The following is a 15264-nucleotide window of genomic DNA, read 5'->3' as shown; positions in this document are numbered from 1 at the left end:
TTTTTCACGTGGGATATATTGTAAAAAGGCAAGAAGAGAGAGTTTAATTGAGAGCAGAGGGCAGGATCGTCACAGCCATTAATCCAAGCCAAAGTGTGTAGGTCTTCATGGATGGCATTTATAATCTAGCGGGTTGGTCTGGGCAAGAAGGTTATAGTCTGAAGCCATCCTTTCGTGGGTGCATACTGTGCTCCTGTGTGCTTGGGCAATAATGAATTTGACAAATTAACTCTTCCTGTAAGACGATGAAACAAGTTAAGTGTCAAAGATTTAAAACCCGACAAAAAGAATAGACCAATCCTTCCATTAGGTTACAGCTGTATTTATCTTAACACCAGCAACCTGCCTTTGTATAACCATCAGCTAACAAAAATCCACTACACATGGGCTTCAAGTTCTTTATGCTTTTGATCTTGTTACCTACATTCAAGTTTTAGGGCCAAGTAGGTTATTAATTACATGCCAGTTTGTGACTTTTGTTGATTCCATTGTGGAAGATTGCAACAGTGGCAGCACACTCTTCTTTCTTTGGCTTGGCTTCGCGGACGAAGATTTATGGAGGGGGTAAAAAGTCCACGTCAGCTGCAGGCTCGTTTGTGGCTGACAAGTCCGATGCAGGACAGGCAGACACGGTTGCAGCGGCTGCAGGGGAAAATTGGTTGGTTGGGGTTGGGTGTTGGGTTTTTCCTCCTTTGCCTTTTGTCAGTGAGGTGGGCTCTACGGTCTTCTTCAAAGGAGGTTGCTGCCCGCCGAACTGTGAGGTGCCAAGATGCACGGTTTGAGGTGATATCAGCCCACTGGCGGTGGTCAATGAGGCAGGCACCAAGAGATTTCTTTAGGCAGTCCTTGTACCTTTTCTTTGGTGCACCTCTGTCACGGTGGCCAGTGGAGAGCTCGCCATATAACACGATCTTGGGAAGGCGATGGTCCTCCATTCTGGAGACGTGACCCATCCAGCGCAGCTGGATCTTCAGCAGCGTGGACTCGATGCTGTCGACCTCTGCCATCTCGAGTACTTCGACGTTAGGGATGAAAGCGCTCCAATGGATGTTGAGGATGGAGCGGAGACAACGCTGGTGGAAGCGTTCTAGGAGCCGTAGGTGGTGCCGGTAGAGGACCCATGATTCGGAGCCGAACAGGAGTGTGGGTATGACAACGGCTCTGTATACGCTTATCTTTGTGAGGTTTTTCAGTTGGTTGTTTTTCCAGACTCTTTTGTGTAGTCTTCCAAAGGCGCTATTTGCCTTGGCGAGTCTGTTGTCTATCTCATTGTCGATCCTTGCATCTGATGAAATGGTGCAGCCGAGATAGGTAAACTGGTTGACCGTTTTGAGTTTTGTGTGCCCGATGGAGATGTGGGGGGGCTGGTAGTCATGGTGGGGAGCTGGCTGATGGAGGACCTCAGTTTTCTTCAGGCTGACTTCCTGACTGAAGCATTGTTAATAACTTTGAGTTTGTAACCTTCAGCTGCTTCTCCAAAATCCTACTTCACAATTATTGTTTAAAATCCTAGAGTTACTATCAGGTTTTGCACAATAATGATGGCAAAGAACCATTCTTATTGCTACAAGATCTGGGCCAATGTATTGCAGAGTAACTTTCTATTTTATATTTATCTCATGCCCTGCATACAATTTACAATTAGCCTGTCTCCTTGTGCTTCATTCCCAAATTCAATTGTATGAAACAAATACCACATGTAAATCAAATACATCATCAGTGTACATGTATTTTTGATTTCCTATCAGTTGCACTGAAGAGAAAATCATTAGGCTATATTCATTGACCTATGTGCTACATTGATTTATTCTGTCATGTAATGTTCAGAGTTTGCATTATCAATCTATTAAGGCTGTGGCACAATCTTATTGAAGAATTAATACCTCCTAATTTTATATTCAAAGAAAATTAATAAATACAAGTAGTTTTCATTGCTGGTAAGTGGAATTCACTATACCTGCAGCAGAGATGTGGTAGGAATATAACACAGTAATTGACCAGTTGCAATTATAACCATGGTGATTTTAATCAGTACTTTCTCGTACTTTGGATCAATGTAATTGAAAAACATCAGAGATTAGGCAAACTGGTTGCAATGATTCTTTATGAAAAGTAATATGAATATATAAATGGTTTGCCTTTGTGGTTTCCTTAAGCAATATGATCCTTTCTGTGTTCTTGTGGTTTTACATTTGCTTGGAACAAAAAAAAACTGCAGGGAAAATGCAAGTTCTCAGACATACCTTTTCTCTAATGGAAAAACTATTTCCCCTGTTTCCCACTATAATAATATTGTACAATGTAGTTGGTAGAAGTAGGAAAAATTTATGTAGATTCTAATCTCACCTTAAAAGGATCCTTGGTTAATGCTGCATGCATGGTGTATGTGCACTGACATTTACACTGTATAATATATACACCTAAATTCTTACTTGCTGCAGGCAAGCAGGTATATCTACTACAATAGTAAAAGTTAAATTACCTCAATATGCCAAGACCAACAGTATATATCAAAGGATAAATTAATAAATATTCACTGTTGCAATTTGGGCAAGATGAAATGTGACGTTTCAGTCATACAGACAGATCTTTTGGTGGTCCTAGAATTGTCTATACTTTGGGTCAGAGTAGTACAGGGGGGGGGGGGGGGGTTCAAGAGCCCCTGTATATTGTTGGATAAAAACTGTCCTTGAACCTCCAGGTTCAAGAACACCTGCAGGTGGAATTGAATATTTTATTTTGATTAAAGTGTAATGACAGCAAGAAGAATGCCACATGCAGAATATAGAGACTAGCTTGAGAAGATGTACTGATTAGAGGAAAGCATTAAAACTGTGAGAAAGCATGGGAAAAAAAATAAAGCTATTAAGCTCACTAGCTCTCTTCAAGTCAAAATGTATGAATTAACCCATCATGGTTCTAACTTGAAGTTGAAGGAACCTGGAAGACAATCAAGTAAAATTTGAAGACAACAGCTGTGGCCATATTATGGTACAATACTTTAAACTAGTCAAATGTCATCAAGAAAAGAAGTAGAACATGAAAGTCTGCAGACACCATGGTTGAAGTTAAAACACAATAGGTCAAACAGTGTCCTTTATATAGATAAGAATATGTAACTGATATTTCAGGCTTGAGCCCTTCGTCAAGGTATGGAGAAATGTCGGCAGGTATTCGAATAAAATGGTAAGGGGGAGAGGCATAGGGGAAGAGCATGGTCACAAAGGCAGAAGGTATTAGGTGGAAAAGGGAGGAAGGGCACAGCAGCAAGCAAGCAAAGGGAGGAGGAATGACGGAGTGAATAGAGATGGGAGTGGGTGGAGAGTTAAGGGAAAGAAGACAGGGAAGGGAGGGGGAACAGAGAGCAGGTTAGCAGAAACTGGAGAAGCCAATGTTAATGCCATCCAGCTGGAGATTGGCCAGACGGAAGATCAGGTTATGTTCCTCCAATTCACAGACCGAAAATCAAACATCATCGAGACTTGATATAGGATAAATTAGTTGCAGTCTTTTTTCTTTTGTGTTTTTTTTTGCCAGAACAAGAGCTATAATATTGAATTCTGTCTGTTTGTTTATCATTAGTTGTGATGTTCATTTTTATTTGAGGATACATTGTAATTACTTTGTACCTGTACCGTATATTTGTCTTGTCTTACACTTTTTGCTGTATATATCCTTATTCAATGAAAAAAAAATGTAATCGAGACTTGTTTTGCACTGATCATTTTTTGGGGGGTTTAAAATTCTGAGCTTTTCTGTTGGGTTGTGCAACATCAGTGGAGTTGTATTGAGAAAAAGCACAACCATGCAGAAAGACAAGGCCAATGTGTTCTAGAATGCATGATACATTCTCAGTTCAATCCATTTTACTGACATTAAAGAGAGTTCAGAATAAACTTTGCATCATGCAATAGCTACAAATTTGTTTGGTGCCTTCATGGCTTGTCAATAATTATTCCAAAGATCTTTTCTTTACACATTGCCAATGAACATTGCTTCGCAATCTGCACCATTTCTGTTCCACACTGCAGTATATTTCAAAATATTAAGGACCTTTCCGGGACTCCTTTGTGAGTCAATACACTGGAAACGGTCATGTGTTATCAATCTCCTGTACACTTATCATTTAACTTAGGATGACATCAATAAACTTGGTAACATGGGTAAAGGCATTCTTTTTTATAGTTGAGCTGGAAATAATTCCGCTGTTAATGTGTTGTCTATAATAATATCTGAGATGGATATGGCTATTCTTTGGTCTGATTTTGGAAATGAATATAGGATTCAAAGAATTTGCCTTGGTCTGATCTATTAATTTATTTTTAAAAAATTATTTCCAAAGATAATGACCCACTTAGTCAATTTGTTTCCCTGCTATTCTGCTAACATATATATTTAACAGCAATACGTAAGGAAAACATACAAGGGACTATCATTTATGCTTTACTTTCTATATCTATTCTTGAATGCACTGAATAATAAATTCCTCAGTATCTCGCAGACTTTTTTGCATGCATTGCCTGTATTATAGCAAAAGATGGTCAGTTTCCCTGCCATCATGCAAAGTTTATACATTGCCTGTGATAAATTATATCAGATACTAGGCAGCAGTTTCAATGCACTAATCTAATTTTTGAGTTCACATAATTTAAACTCCTCATGTTTTGCTCTTATGGTGAATGAGGTCATCCAAGCCATTCTATTAGATTTCTGCTTACTAACCACTCCCAGGCAACCATTATTCTGCCTTCAATACCATTAACATGAAGCAGATTGTAAAACAACAAAGGTTTCCCTCTTAGTCAGTGGACAAGGATTTGCACGCTGCCTTCATTAAGATTCTGATCCTTGAGTGTAAGCTGAAGGGAGTTGGACCTGAAAAGACCAAAGGTCAGTGAGATAAGAAGGGGTCTGGCCCAAATTAATGGGGCAGAAAAGTTCACAAATGGGTTGATAGTGAACCATCTTCAAATATATGATGGATGAAGTAAGACAAGAAACAAAGTTAAAAGATAGCACTTCAAATAATAATTACTGCAGATAAATTAAGAGATTATGAGAAAATTCATACTTTAAAAGGCTGAACTTGAACTATGGGATCTACAATACTGAGGAGATTCATGAAGAAAAGTGAAAGCATAACAGAAAAATGGAAGACTGGGAAAGTTCAGAAAACAGAGGAGATAGAAAAAGTTTTATTTAAATATAAAATATTCATAAAGTGCGGTACAGTTGGAATAGCAGTTAGCGCATGCCTTTACAGCATCAGCGATTGGATCTGGGGTTCGAATGCCACACTATCTGTAAGGAGTTTGTACATTCTTCCTGTGCTTCCGTGGACTTTCCCCGGGACTCCGGTTTCAAATGTACTGGGGGTCCAGGTTAATTGCGTGTAAATTGGGTGGCACGGACTCATGGGCCGAAATGACCTGTTATGGTGTTTTTATGGTCATTTTTTTTAAATTAAAAAGGAAGAAAGCTCTTGAGAATTAAGGGATTCAATATCAATAAAAGCTACTGGAAACTCTAATCAAGCAGTTTCAGTCTTTCCTAAGTACTGCAATTGTACTGCATCTGACAAAAGATTAGTCATTTTGGCATCCCTTTCCAACAAGAAGGAGAAGCAAATACAATACAACTAAAAAATTAGTTATTTGGCATCAGTTATGGGCAAACACTTGAAAGCCTATCTTCTGCAGGGGGATCACTACAATACAGTAAGTAAATAAAATTTATAATTTATTGTCAATAAAGATGAGGTAATGCAAATTTGATAGAAAATCAGAGGTTCAAGAGAAAATATAGGTGAGGAATGCAGTGCATTTATATTATCCTAAATAAATTAGGCTTTGATATTTTGAATGAACCATCATAGAAAGCAGGTAAATGATGGAGGAACTAAAGAGTATTATCCATAGAGGATGGAAAGCTATGAAGAAAGAAGTGAGATGTGAGGATCGACTCCAACAGAGAAGAGAAAAGAGCGAATTTAATGGATAAATGTAAATCACAAAGTATTTTGACAGAATGAATATGAAAATACCATTTTCTTATTGAGAATATGGCGATAAACACCTTCTGTACTCAGAAGTAAGGTTGTAAACAGCACCACAAATGTAAAAACACATCATTACCTTCTGAACCACTTTAAACAATTCATGGTTTCTGTTGAAAATTGGGTAGTTGCCATAGGTAATACCATGCATACTCATTTCCAAGCATTTGAATTCACTCACTTCCATGTTGATACATGACAATGATAATTTCTCCAAACTCAAGTGTCAATATATATTTGAACCTTCGTTTTCTTTCTTGCTCTGAGAATTCAACTGTAAAAATAAATCATGAATAATTAGAAATTGCGGTGAATCACACCAAAGTGATAGAGGAAAGACAATTTTGTTGGAACTAAGGAAAGAGTAAAGGTTCTTCGTCATTCAGTGAGATAAGTTAAAGGAAGAAAGCAGCAACTAAATGCAATACATTTGAAGTAAGATCCCACATTTCAGGATATTTGCAGGGCCTTCATTCTAATTTTAAACAAATCTGTTGTCAGACGTCTAAAGCTAAAAATAGAAATTCCTCTCAGTTAATGGCAATTAGCAGTAATGCTTTAACAAGGGGGAAATGTGGACTGGCTCTCTCCATTGCATTCAGGAAGTTATTGTTTGTTTCAGGCACTACTCCTTCCTGTTTGGCTAGTCCATGATGAAGTTTATTTTCAATGTCCAAATTAGCAAAGTGAGATAATTTGTATCTGGTTCCTTTTCAGAGTTCAAAGCATCACATTTCTGCTAAAGGATCACTGGCACCTTCCAGGCAAGGAATGAGGTCATGGGATATCCTCGTTACTCAGGAAATCATGTTTTGTAAGAAAGGAGAATTGTTTTCAAATCCACAGTTCCAGCACCAGAAATAAAGAGTGACCAATAAAATGGGCCCGTTCTCACTGAGCAGCAAGTAACAATCACTACTTGTGTCTGGTATATGTTGCAAGGGATACACCCAGACACTTTAAAAGACCATCAGTTCAATGAGAGGTTCAATTTGCAAAGGGAAAAAAAATGTGGCCCATCTTTTTGTACGTATCCTAATGCTAAAAAAATTAAATAAATTTAATACTCACATATTCGTGACAAGCAGTGATAGCAGAAATTTTGGGCAATATCTTAGAGGTGTCAAAATCATGGTCTACACTTTGGTTACTTTCTTTTAATCAACTTCAGTCAAACTAATTTAGTAGTGATAAAGTTGATATTAGACAGTGAGTATCTAAGTGCTTCTTTACAATTTTGCAGTAGGCAAAATTCAATGATAACTGGTGTTAGGCCTTATCATGCTTTGAAAATGTCGGACACCCAATCTTACTTAAAACAAAAGCCCAAATCCATCATCTTCAGAGTGAGAAACATGAAGAACTGCTAGTAGGAGGCACCATGACAGCGAGTCAAAGGTCAAACTGGTTTTCAGGTTTAGTCGTGCACCAGCTATACTATTAGCGGTCATTTCCAAAGTTGTAAAGTTGTATCTCTGCCATGCAGAAGTCAAAGGGTTCAAATGGTTTGCCTTGGGGATAATCTGTTAGTCCTCTTGTTCTGTGTGTCTTGCTGTTGAAAGTGAATAGCCATATAAAAAAATATATTGTTGATTATGCACCAAACTTAATTTGACAAAAAAAGAAAAATAATTTATTGAGAAATCATGTGAAATTTAATTATATTTCTTCTATACGGATTTTTTTTATCAATGTCAGTTACGGCTACTTGTTTTTGGATCTCAATGTTATGACTTTGAAAGATTTTTACAAACTTAGTCCTACCCTGCTTTCCATTGTTGCCATCTCCAACTTCCTTTCCTGTGTTCCAGTTTGCTGGATGGAATTTTGCTGTTTTAAAACTGGCATTTCATATTGGGTGACATAAGAATGGTTTTGAGAAGTGATGTTCCTCCATGTGGGATTATTAGCCTTGGGTGAGAAGGCAGTTTTTTACTAATATAACTTTTAAGCGGCAACAGCCAGTTAAAGAAATGTAACTCTGGCAGGGGGGCAGGGTACAGGGATGATGGTGAGCAGAGATGGCTGAACATGGACTGCGAATGTCTCTAATACATCGATGCTCAAGCAAACCTGATCTTAGAAAAGATTATGGGAGTCATGGTTGCCGTAGCAGTTAGCGCAATGCCTTTCCAGTGTCAGCGATTGGGACCAAGGTTTGAATACCACGCTGTCTGTAAGGAGTTTAAATGTTCTTCCTGTGTCAGTGTGGGTTTTCCCCAGGTTTTCCCCGGTTTCCACCCTCTGTTCAAAATGTACTAGGAGTGCAGGTTAATTGGATGTAATTTGGGTGGCATGTTACCACCCATGGGACTGTTACCGTGCTGTATATCTAAATTTACAAAATAAATATTTTCTAAGTAAGTTACCTGGTTGGGTAAATGGGGTGCAGGGGGGGGGGGGGGTGGGGGGGAAATCTTCTGGTTATTTCAATTTTGTCCATGGTTCAGCTTATGTCAATCATATTTAGCATCTCATCCAAATGTCAATTCAGAATTAATCTCAATCGTTGAATGAAGATGGGAAGTGAGTCTTGAATGCACAATCCTAACAGGAAATGGAGACATGGCAGGAAACCCAACATTTAACAGCAGAACCTAATTACACTACACATGACATATTCAAATATCTGATCACACATAAACCAAAACCTTATAGTCCAGAAATGTGCTGTTCATTCTTTTTTTTTCCTTTTACAGTATTTGTGGTTGAAACAGCAAAACATAGAACATTTTTCCCTAAAGCAAATTACTTCTACAATAGTGTTGGCCTTTGTTAATACAAAGCACTGTGATTATCAGAGGATGACCTACAAACATAGATCACTTCTTCTTCTTCTTCTTCTTCTTCTTCTTCTTCTTCTTCTTCTTCTTCTTCTTCTTCTTCTTCTTCTTCTTCTTCTTCTTCTTCTTCTTCTTCTTCCTCTTCTTCTTCTTCTTCTTCTTCTTCTTCTTCTTCTTCTTCTTCTTCTTCTTCTTCTTCTTCTTCTTCTTCTTCTTCTTCTTCTTCTTCTTCTTCTTCTTCTTCTTCTTCTTCTTCTCTTCCTCTTCCTCTTCAGAATTACTTGCTCTCATTCCACTTTTTGGGCTCTGATGATGCCAATGTGGGAACAAACGGTGCTTGACGTGGAGCGAGGGTGCAAAGTATGTGAAGTGAAGTAACCTTCCCCTGTTTCCATTGGGTTTTCATGTGCTGCCTGCACAACTTAAAGTGTTCTGTGCTATTGCAAACATCGCTTCTCCACTTTGATTGGTCATAAACCAGGAATTTCCATGGGTCAATGAGAATGTTAAACTTTTTCTGAAGGAAGCCAACAGAACAAGCTTGAATCATTTTCTCTATCTATCTGGCAAATTTTTGCCATGAGAGAGTTTCAAAGAGGTATCTGTTTCATCAGCCAGGTGTAAATCTGAAATCTGAAATCAGTGTCCAAATGAAGCAACTTACCTAACAGCACCAAAAGAAGGTAATTAGGGCCACAGTGTTGGGGACGTTGGCCTGGGAGAGGACACTGATGTTGGTTCCTTTATCCTGCCAGTGGTGCTGAAGAATTTTGTGGAGACCACATTGATGGTATCCACTCTGCATAAAACACAAGTCTCTGCTGCCTGATAAACCATGATTTTTTTTGTTTTGCTGGGGCCTAATCTGCAGACATTCTTTTCCTCAGACTCCAAATGCCGAACTGCGCACTGGAAATGTTGATGATAGAGATCATTATAAATATTTGTTTTCATTGCAAGGCCTCCCAAGTTATAAAGGTGATCACCAATTTTGAAGACCTTGCCATGGATCTAAAATGATGAAGAATAACATAGTGATGCAGAGTGGTGGAGGAACTTTTTTGCATGGATTGTTGTTGTAAGACTTATACTCCATGTGACTACTCCCTCAGTGACTTTGAGCTCAGCCTCCAAACATATATATTTCTGAAGCTTCTTTCTGTATTTCACCTTGATAGCGAAGGTTGGAATGACCTTGGTTCTTGAGGATGAACTTTTTTCATGTTTTGCTTTCTTCAATTTCCAATGATTTGCAGAAGAAAAACAATGTCCTTACAGGCTTTAAGGACTATTAAAAATTGTTTGTGTGTTTATTTGTTTTTATTTAAACACATTTCTGTAATGTTTATTTTACTTGAGGCAAAATCGTGGTCATCAGTGGAATGAACTTCCATGAATAGATCACAGTTATTTTAGCCCTGCAATCAAATCAACAGCCTCCTCAACTAAAGATGCAGATGAAAGAATGTCAACTAAATTAGGCTTTCCCGTGATCCCATTTCACAGGTTAAATATGAGAGTCTGGGCGTTCATAAAAAATGTCATTAAAATTTTAAAACAAAGACCTTCATCTGTTACTCCGGTAGCAACACTTCAACATCACATCTTCCTCAAGGATAACTGAAATTAATGCTACTGTGAAGAGCGGGTCGATTATGCCATACTCTGAATGCACTGCCGAGTCTTGGGAAATTTTTTTTTGCCCCTCAAACTATTATCATTAGCTGATCTGGGAAAGCAAATAATTTTAATAGCCAGTATTGGAAACCATTGCTTCTTCCATCCCATGGCAGATATTATAGAACATTATTAATCTTCACGAGAAGGCCAAAATGTTTTATGTTCCTAACTCCTTTAATTAATATTTCCATCGGTGTTTTAAAGATTTAGACAACATTTTAATTTTATTACTTTGAGTGAAGTAGGTGGTAATGACAGGTCACCATGAAATGCTTGTCCTTTATTAGCTTTGAAATACTAATTATGCATCTGAATGGCAACCAAAATTGGCATGGGATTGAAATCACTTATAGATCTGCTGGAGCAGTGAAGTCAGGTTTCCTTCTTCAAAGAGGTTTGGTGAACCAAATGGATTTTTCAAAGAATACAATAGTATCATAATTATTGTTGTAATTGATTAATTTCTCAATTTTTAGACAAAATTCAGGATCCTGGATTAACATGCAATCCTCCAAATTATTAATTTAACCCATCTGGAGTACTCTTCGAGTTATATAATCACTATACTATTTAATGTATTGAATTCAAGATTCTGTATTTCCTGCAATTCAGATGGCTACAGGTATATGCTGAGATTTAATTAATGGATGAGATTTTTACAAAATAAACATTTAAAGTAACAATCATTTGATGACTTCTGAAACCTGAAATGTCTCAGTCCAATGCTGCTTTTGACAGCTATTAGAATACAAGTGCCCTCTCCTGTAAAGAATTACAAGTATTTCATGGGAAGAGGTAATAAAGTTTATGCTTGTCAGACAAATGTTCTGAAATATTTGGAACTTATAACCAACTATTTATTTCCAGTTGAAAATTCTTGAACAATCAAATGTATTCTGCTGTAAATGCCAGGAATGACAGGTATCATTGCTTTGATTTGAATCTGAAAGATAAAAAGTGATAATTGGTTAAAATCACTAACCTTAAATTTAATCGGGGTTATTAACACAGACTATCCCCGTCAACTTGCGGTGACAGCTCAATAAGGGAGCAATGGCCATCTTAGTTACCCATAATCCCCCACACAGCTGGACCCACTTTGCAAGTGTCATAGCCAGGGATATGCAGAATGGTTCCAGCTGCGTGGGAGATTATGGGTAACCAAGATGGCCATCATTTTGTTATAACAGGGCAGGGTAGGGAAGGGGACGGGAGGGCATGGGAGGGGAGGGTGGGGGAGGGGAGAGGAGGGGCACCATTTCAGTGTAAGTGTAATTTCAGTGTAAGTACTTCTCCCTCATAGCGCATGCGCCAGCTGGTTCAATTTCGGGCTCCTTTAGCATATTTGGTACAGGTCCCACAATACCTTAATCAATGAACCAAAGGCACTGCCTTATTTTGACTTTTCGTGCACTATTTATTTAATTTTGTAAGGTGGTTTATATGAATGTTTGCTCTATGACGCTGCTTCAAAACAACACATGTCATGATTCTGATTCTCATTCTGATTTTCATATTTAGGTGGATCAATACATATGTATATGTCAATAAACTCATCTCAGCTCATCTCAAACAGAAAAACGAACAGACAGATGCACGGATGGACAGACAGACGGACGGACTGACATAGACAGACAGACAGATAGAGAAAGAGAGAGAGAGAGAGAGAGCGAGAGATACATACATACATTGCTCTTGCAAATCCTAAAAACGAGAAAATATGTTTGATAGCTCAGACACTTTTATCCATTTATTTTTGGCTCAAGCGCAAATAAATAGCATATTATGAAGTTGTAAAACATTTAAGAATTGGTTACATAATTAATGTCTTTTTTCAGAGTAAAACATTACTAGGCAAAATTAAAATATTTCATATTTACAATTTATAAACAGCGTTAATAGATTTTGTACTTCTTTGCCCTGAAAGCTAGAAATAAACATTGGAGCACTTTATATGACCTCAGAATATCACCAAACAACTTTCAAACCCAACGGTTTTGTAATGTGCTTACTTGAACAAACAACAACGTGATAAATGCCCAGTTTATCTCTCCATTTACTTGTCGATGGAAACAGATTGGTCAGAACATGAAGCTTCTCCAGCTCATCTGTGAATCAAAGCATGGAATCTTTCAATCAACTTAGTGAAAACACAGGACCATGCTTTTATCTTTTGTTGGCAGCTATGCTCTGTATCTAGAGAACACCTCCTGCACTTGCAAATATTTAAGACTCAGTGCAAGAAAATCACTTTTAACAACTTAATTCAGAAGTGTTGTTTACTGATATTCCCAAGATGAACAGTAAAGAGATAATGACCTTTCATTGACATTCTTATATGTTTCTACAAATTACATCCGAAACTTCATTGAAGCAATGCAACATTTTCATTGAAGCTTTATCATTTGTTGGTAGCAATGAACATGCGACAAAGAAATGGAGCACAATACACTGATGTCCCAACACCAGGCATTCATCTTCACCGGCCAGGGCTGAATTCCTGGACAGTCGTGCTTCTGGTCAGCTGAACTCCTGATTTGAGTATTGTTTCCTTTATCAGGTGAAGACGCTAATGAAAACAAACACTTTTCCACTGTTATCTTTTAAGAATGGCACTTTAGGAATTCAATGGTCTCGCAATTATAAAGCTTTAAAGCTGTAAAGGGAAGGACCAGAGCAAAATCTCATTTATGTCAGAATTGAAGACTATGATTTTCACTCTATTATTGTGGAACTTGTTCTGCTTTCAAGTGTGAAATTGCCTCAGTGAAAGGCATCAACTAAATACCTCTACCACATGTTAGAGCTACACTGCCATCACATAAATAAACCTATATATCCAACTTTAATGTTCCAGCTTAGACTTCATTCTATCGATTCCCCATTTCCCCACAAACACTCCAATTTTGCCAGGAATCCAAACACCATCCGAAGGAATACTTTTCAAACTGGTGGCAGTATTAAAAACAAAAAAGATAAGGTTGGAAGTCATGATTGAATGTCAAGAAAACATAACTCCTTTTAATCTGTGGGCCAAGCTGCCAATACACTCACAGGACCATAAAATCTGCGAAGAAGGGAGATGAGGAGGATAAAAGAGTTAGAATTACAGGGAAATCACTGCTAATCATGCATAGATATGTACAGACCCATAAGTACACAATGGTTTATATGAACATATGTTGAGGACTTTATGCACACAATTATGTAGACACAGCTATACACACTTCTTTGACAGTTTGTCAAAAGCAGACAACATATTAAAGGACTCATACCTTCCTGACCATACGCTCTTCTTCCCACCCTTCTGTCAGGAAGAAGATTCATGCATATGAGCTCATGTGCCATCAGATTAGAGGACACTTTCTTTCCCACTGCAATCAGACTCTTGAATTTACCTCAAAATAATAACTTTATGCGGCCTTTGCTCTGTACCAACACTCGGTAACTCCACACCTTTTTACTGTGTATTATCATTCTACTATATATGAGATGTCTAACTGGTCTACTCGCAAGACAACCTCACCCACTGCATCTTTGTACATGTGACAATAAAAAATGAACTGAACCAATTGAGTCTGTGGGGATTCAATGAAATTTTGAGAGCATACGTTAATTTTTTTTTCTGTGAAAGAAGTGAAATTTAAATGTTTGTTTCAGCAGTCTGGTGCTGGGCATGTGAACATCACACCCCACTGTGTGTAATTAGGCCTCAATATTGGGGTCATTAGGTCTGGGAAAGGAAACTGGTGTTGATTTGCTTATCCTTCCAATTAATCTGGAAAATGTGGTGGCGGTGTTGGTGGATTCTCTCTAGTCCTTCAAAATACCTGCTGTAGATAATGCCAGTCTCTGAACCAAATAAGAGGGCAAGGTAGAGCAAGAACTTTTGAAGTCTTAAACTCACTTTGCCTCGTGGCCAAAGGCTGTACTGGAACAACAAAAATGATAGCAAAATTTCTCACCAATATCTGCCTACGCTGTGTAGTCCACATTTTCCTAGAACTCATCTTGGATCATTATTGTTGGAATGTGCTATTGTATAGCAGGAACAGTTTGGTAGATGGTACTTCACTAAATTAATCAACAATTACTTGGAGTGCTGTTTTTGAACACCATGCTTTTTGTTAAATGGTTTATGTCTGTTCTTGCTCCCTACATCCACGCTGCTGCGAGTTTCACTGAACAGCTCTTTTGCCTGCAATTTTACAGTTTCTGTTGCCCTACAGAGTTCTATGGCTTTTTCCAGGTCTAGATTTTGGTCTCTTAGCAGTCTTTACCTTAGATTATTATCTGGAATACCACACACAAGTCTGTCTTTTATCATGAAGTCGGTCAGTCCACCAAATTCACACATTTTGCTTCTGTTTCTCAATTCAGTCACATACTGATTAATAACTTCTATTTTTTGTACACATGTGAAAAATCTGTGCCTCTCAAATGTCACGTTACGTTTAGTATGCCTCAAATTGTTCCATTATTTTTTCCAGTTTCATTTTGTCTCCTTCAGCAGCAAATGTGAAGTTATTATACACCTCCAGGGCTTCATCACCCACGACATGTAGGAAAATTGATGCTTTCACTTTATCACTTTTCTTGTCAGCTCTGACTGCTACTAAATACAATCCAAAATGCTGTTTAAATCTGTTCCAATTTTAAGCCACATTACCTGTCAGCTGAAGTTTTGTTGGTGGGTGTAATCCTTCCATTTTTCACTTTTTTAGCTTCTCTTCACTGATCAGTTGC

The 15264-nt window shown here is 37.9% G+C and overlaps 1 long non-coding RNA gene across 1 annotated transcript in view; it reads left to right on the top strand.

The window, feature by feature from the left end:
* LOC138736591 (uncharacterized) overlaps positions 1–6944 on the top strand; it is a 206642-nt gene extending 199698 nt beyond the window's left edge. The window contains exon 4 of the long non-coding RNA XR_011340418.1: positions 6773–6944. This is a non-coding gene — a long non-coding RNA (uncharacterized lncRNA). The remainder of the gene's footprint in view (positions 1–6772) is intronic.
* The last annotated feature ends 8320 nt before the right edge of the window (positions 6945–15264 follow it).

Source organism: Narcine bancroftii, chromosome 6, assembly GCF_036971445.1.
Source record: "Narcine bancroftii isolate sNarBan1 chromosome 6, sNarBan1.hap1, whole genome shotgun sequence".
Taxonomy (NCBI): domain Eukaryota; kingdom Metazoa; phylum Chordata; class Chondrichthyes; order Torpediniformes; family Narcinidae; genus Narcine; species Narcine bancroftii.
Note: the sequence above shows the minus strand (reverse complement) of the source record. Positions and strands in the feature narration are given on the sequence as shown.